This window comes from Xenopus laevis, chromosome 2L (assembly GCF_017654675.1).
Source record: "Xenopus laevis strain J_2021 chromosome 2L, Xenopus_laevis_v10.1, whole genome shotgun sequence".
Classification (NCBI taxonomy): Eukaryota; Metazoa; Chordata; class Amphibia; order Anura; family Pipidae; genus Xenopus; species Xenopus laevis.
The window spans coordinates 152,106,964-152,112,963 of NC_054373.1; the positions used below are offsets into that span (position 1 = coordinate 152,106,964).

At 38.4% G+C, this 6,000-nt stretch overlaps 1 protein-coding gene across 1 annotated transcript in view; it reads left to right on the forward strand.

Moving 5' to 3' along the window:
• Positions 1-2,860, forward strand: part of LOC108708625 (twist-related protein 2) — a 52,781-nt gene extending 49,921 nt beyond the window's left edge. The window contains exon 2 of the mRNA XM_018247532.2: positions 1,137-2,860. The gene's annotated coding sequence lies outside the window, so the exon portion shown is untranslated. The remainder of the gene's footprint in view (positions 1-1,136) is intronic.
• The last annotated feature ends 3,140 nt before the right edge of the window (positions 2,861-6,000 follow it).

Sequence of the window (6,000 nt, forward strand, 5' to 3'; positions counted from 1 at the left end):
CCAATGTATAACCTATCCTATATACTGTCATTTATCTGGTATTGTACATTGGTCATACCTGCAAATTGTTACAAGAAAGAAAGGGAAGGGGAGGAAAGGTAAAGAAGGAGAAGGAAAGAAAAAGAAGAAAGTAGAAGGAAGGAAGGTGAATGATGGAATGGGATGGAAGGTTAGGAAGGAGAAGGAAGGAAGGAGAAGGAAGGGAGGAGAACGATGGGAAGGGATGGAAGGGAAGAAAAGAGAAGGAAGAATGCATCACAATATTCTTATATGGTGGCCTGTGTCTGCCAGTGCTCCCTAAGTTGCTCAGCTATGTGCTGCCACCTTCATTAATTCAGCACTGCCAAATTCATGGGATAAACGCAGGTCTGATCTGTGTCCATTAATTAATATGTAGGGAAGGGTGCAAAGTGCAGAAAACATGGCAGATTGCAACAGGATTTCTCACTTACAAATTTATTGCAAAATACTCACTCAGGACTTCATGCTGCACTTCACTTGTGAATAACAATCGTCTGCTTGAATGATTTTCTGCAGTTTTTAAACATTCTTGAAAGAGCAACCACTTCAAAGACACATCCTCATTATTTCCTTATGTACCACTTGTTCTCCATCCTTATAGCTTGTATACTTGCTTCAGCTGGATTCTCTCTATCACATTTTAGAGTATTACTGTATGTTATTTGATGGCTTGAGTGGTATTAATGATTAAGAAATTGAGATATGGGCAATATTCAAAATTATACCTATTGTAATAGTCAGGGACCAGAATAGTTTTAGTTTCACATTCATTTGGAATAGGATCTTGGGACTGAGAGGGGCATTTTATATAGTGAATAAAGTACCCCCTCTTGTAAAATATAAGGATATTATAAGTTACTGAGTAGTTTCATGTTTTTATACAGGTCATAGAACTCCGAGGTAACTTCTAATATCCTCATATTTTGGGGTACTTTATTTATTATAATACACAAGTTTCAGTGAGTCACGTGACAGAAGTGACATAAGAACTCACCGTTTATAAGGATATAATTTACAAGATATTCATGGCTTTATTTGGTTCCTGATAAAAGTTCAATCATTCAATAAAATGTACCAAAAGTGGTTCTAAACATTGTGCCATTTTCTCTCCACAGACTTTTCAAGAGTGGATTTCAAAAGGACTGCTAGAAATGGTTAACTTTGTGGCTCCACAGTCTGATGTTCTAACCCAACTGGAAGCAAGATTTTTTATTTCAATGATAAGAAGCTAAAACCATTGTCAGAAGGAATACACCCCATGCCCAGACAACAAAAACAGTTGAAGATTCCTAAGACACAAACTAAGTTTTAGCAAAAATAATGTCTTGACTTTATCAGCTGTGCGAGTCTCATCAAGAGCATGGATATTTAGCCCTGTAATTTGTCTAAAGCCCTGTGGAGATTATTTATTCAAGAAAAGATGAAGACCACGAAGATTATGATTGATTTTTGTTTCTTATTTTTTGGTCTCTCATGACCTTATCCCTTCCAATTTGCTATGCACTTCTAAATCAAGGCACTTTGTTTGTAGGACAAGCTGGCATACCTATTGGCCATTTTCTCCTGCTAATTTTTAATGTGTTCTCAATTTGCAGCTTTCTCAGATATAATTGCTTTCATATCACAGTACCATAAAGTGGGTTGCCAAAGCCAAGTGCAAAATGCATGGTCAGACCCCAGGATGAAATGGCACGTTCTTCTATAGGGAACAGACGTTTTCTTGGTATGCTGTTTCATGCATCACTTTTAAATATGGCACAAGCAGAGTAATTTCTTTTGAACCAAACTTAGTAACACTCTAAAATGAAATCAAAGTCATGCTCACCAATATGTAATTAGTCATATAAGATTATTAGTCATATAAGAATTATCCATAATTCAGGTCTCTTCACAAGATGTGTTATGGGATTGCAAAACAAATACATTAGGTTAGTGTGGCGGTAGCTGAAAATCCAAAGATGTAACGTCTAGGGGGAACCAATTAGTGCACCATGGCACAAGAAGAATACAAGGACTATGGATCAAGTGACAAGCTTGACTGGACCCAGATAAACAGGGAGGAATGGGCGTTCTGCTGTGAAAATCTTTTAAGTACTGTTTCTGGAAGATGTAAATATAAAAAAATATATATTCTGAGCTTAATGACTAGTACTGTCAGGTGTGACTCATTGCATGCAGTGTATTTTATTGGTTGAAGGGATGGAGGTTGGGTTTATAACCCTTTATTATGTGTCTCACTTACAATTAACTTCTAGAGAACATACTGGCAATTCCGCAACGGTATTCCCTTCGCTAATATAGGTCTTTGCCAATGCCGTAGAATGAATAATGCTTCTTTATTAGACTCAATGAATGGTGCAAACAGTTCCTTTTACCTGTTAAACTCTTGTCTGTGGGCCTCTGATCTACAACACATCATTGAGAAAAGTCTCTGCATTGGTCAGATTAGAAACCTTGTTTGGGGATGTAAAAAAATTGAATTCCCTGTAGGTTTCCCCTCAACTCTAGATTTTATTTTTTTACCATAAATTTGCAAACCCATCGTAACTGGGCCATGAACTGGAAAAAGTTCTTCTAATGACCATTGTATGCTAAAGACAGACCCTGAAATGACTTCAGTAAAACTGTGTTTGACTTATTAATAATGAAAAGAAATCATTTGGCAGAAACTGAGCCTGAGAGACAAGCGGAATTCAGATGAGTTTCCACCCCTATTTAATTTATCTGGTATTGTACATTGGTCATACCTGCAAATTGTTACAAGAAAGAAAGGGAAGGGGATGGAAGGTAAAGAAGGAGAAGGAAGGAAGGAAGGAAGAAAAAGAAGGAAGTAGAAGGAAGGAATGGGAATGGTGGAAAGGAATGGAAGGGAATGAAAGGGAAGGAAGGAAAGGGAAGGAAGGAAAAGGAAGGAAATGGAAGGGAGGAGAAATATGGAAGGGAATTAAATGGAAGGAACGATGGATCACCACATTCGGACATGGTGGCCTTTGTCTGCCAATGCTCCCTAACTTGCTCAACTATGTGCTGCCCTATTCATCAATTCAGCAATGCTAAACTCATGGGATGAACACAGCTCTGATCTGCGTACATTTTTTAATATGTAGGGAAGTTTGCAAAGTTCAGAAAACATGGCATATTGCTACAGGATTCATCACTCACAAATCATTACAATACTCACTCAGGACTTCATGCTGCATACTTGTGAATAACAATCGCCGCTTACCTTATTTTCTGCCGTTTTTAAACATTAAAAAGCAACCACTTCAAAGACACATCCTCATTATTTCCTTATGTATGACTCTCCATCCTTATAGCTTGTAAACTTGATTCAGCAGGATTCTCTCTATCAAGTTTTAGTGTTACTGTATGTTATTTGATGGCTTGAGTGATATTAATGATTAAGAAATTGAGATATGTTAAATGTGCAACCCCTTGCACATTCATGGTAACATTCATGAACTGGAAAAAGTTCTTCTAATGACCATTGTATGTAAGAGAGACACACAAAGGGCTCTGTGAAACTCCTAATATGTTCCTTATAATAATATGTTGGAACACTAACAATTAAATAAACCTACCCAAAAGGACCAGTTGTTAACTAACATGAGGCAATAATGGGCTACTATTTAAATCCTTTTTATTCTTTAATGTAAGAGTGGAAATGAAATCACAATCATGCTCACACTTACATTGCTGGAAGGGTAACATGAATTTTGCTTTGTAAATTGAATATTAATTCTTGTATAGTATTTTGTAGTGCATTCCAAAGGAAGCAAAATGGGTTGAAAGGGCAGAGCATTTCACACTATAAACCCATAAGCTTACAACAAACTAATCAATTTCCAGAATTTACCAAGGGTGATCCAAGGAGAGAGAACTCTGTGGCATTTAAGATTTAATGAATGTTAAATATGTTTTGTACTATAGAATAGAGCAAGGGTTTTCCAAAGTCTGAGGGATATTTATTGAGATACTGACACTGGGATGGCTGGTTTGTCATCAATGGAACCTGATATCCAGAGGATGACATTTTTGTCACTACAGCAGCTTAAATTTTGTCAGCCAAAATGTTGGGTTACTGTGTGTTTTCCTAGGTAAAAGTAAGCAGTAAACTCATTTCCAGGATTCTACAGTTATTTGGACCTAGAAGTTCAGGCTGCTGTGCCAAAATAGGTCATGTTGGAAAGAAATGTTCTTCCACATGTTTACTGGTTACACTCAATGACATTATCAAGGATTTTGAAAAAGTGTTGGTATCCCTTTAAAGGGATATTGCTGTCAGACCAAAAGGTTTTTGCTTACAGTATGCCTGAAAACAACTTGTGATAGTAGTGCAAAGTGCAAATGTAGCGTATCCATTTATCATGATAATCATGGGATTTTAACTTTCTGGCAAAGGCGAAGCACCAGAGGCAGTGTCCCACAAAGCAGGATTAATAACGGTTTATCTAAATGGCTCATTAACATGTACTGTGCTGCTACTTGGGATGCCCGTGACTGATTAAACAATGACTGTTAAGAAGGCTTTGCTAAAAGTACACAAAAATGAAACCTGAGCCTATAATACAATTAAAAATTATACATTGTATTGCAATAAAAGGGGGTAACGATTTGATAATATCACTATTAGTATTTCTTTGAAAAGTCAATCAGTTTAGGGACCTATTATAACAGTGCCTTATTTAAAAAAAGAAGCTGTTTAAGACAAACTAGGGCTCAGTGCATAGTAGCTATTAAGCATCCACCTTTAGGCTAAGGCCACACTAGGCGATAGCGCCGCGATTTGACTCGCGGCGACTTTTCGCCGCGACTTTTAAGCCGCAATCGCTGGGGAAACTTTTGCGCTGGCGTCTATGGGGAATCGCGAAAAATCGCCAGCGTAAAAACACACGCGGCGATCTTTTTTCTATTGTCGCTCGAAATCGCCTAGCGAGGCAATTTCGAGCGACAGTAGAGAAAAGATCGCGGCGATCTTTTTTCTATTGTCGCTCGAAATCGCCTAGCGAGGCAATTTCGAGCGACAGTAGAGAAAAGATCGCCGCGTGTGTTTTTACGCTGGCGATTTTTCGCGATTCCCCATAGACGCCAGCGCAAAAGTTTCCCCAGCGATTGCGGCTTAAAAGTCGCGGCGAAAAGTCGCCGCGAGTCAAATCGCGGCGCTATCGCCTAGTGTGGCCTTAGCCTTAGGGGGTTCTATGTTGGTTCACTGCCTTGCATCCCACTCACAATGAGGCCCACAGAACAGTAGTTCTAGGTAGGAAGAGTGAGGGATCTTGGCAAGTGAATTGATACATAAAAGTTCATGTTGTTATGAATGGTTCCAAGCTATAAATGTAAATTCAATTTCAAATGCAGCAACTCTTGGATTCTGAATTTTAACTTGGATTTGCAAATTCATGCTGCCATTCTAAGTGCAACCTCCTCTACAATTACCATGTGCATGTTTGCCTTTATAGTATGAGTTATTTGCCTGATCTCAGCCTATGTATTGACCATCAACTGCAACAAAACCATATCTTCATGGTCACTAGGGAGGGGTGCTGAAGTTTTAGAAGAAAATATAGGTTTGTAAAACAGCACTTTCTGCAGATCTATTTTAATGGAGGAATGGAGTAAAAATTAAGTAGAGCAAAACTTCATATACAGAAGTATGATGGAACTGAGCGAATGCCTGGCCTTGAGAAAATGTGTCACCAAAGGGAAGCTCTAGTAATAAAGCTCACACTGGCTTTGAGTACAAGAGATGTTGCACCTCCATATTGCCAGCTGTTCAGTATTATATATGAAGCAATAGACTGCCTTTGCCCAAACAGGTTCCCAGCTCTACTCTAACCTCATCACTGTCCCCTAGATATAGACTGTAGAATGAAAAAGGATCTCAGAAGGCACAAGTGCAGGGAATTCTTTGGTAAGATAACAATCGTCTCCACCAAACTGATATAATTTGCATCATCCTAGTGCTTAATCTCTTCTAAA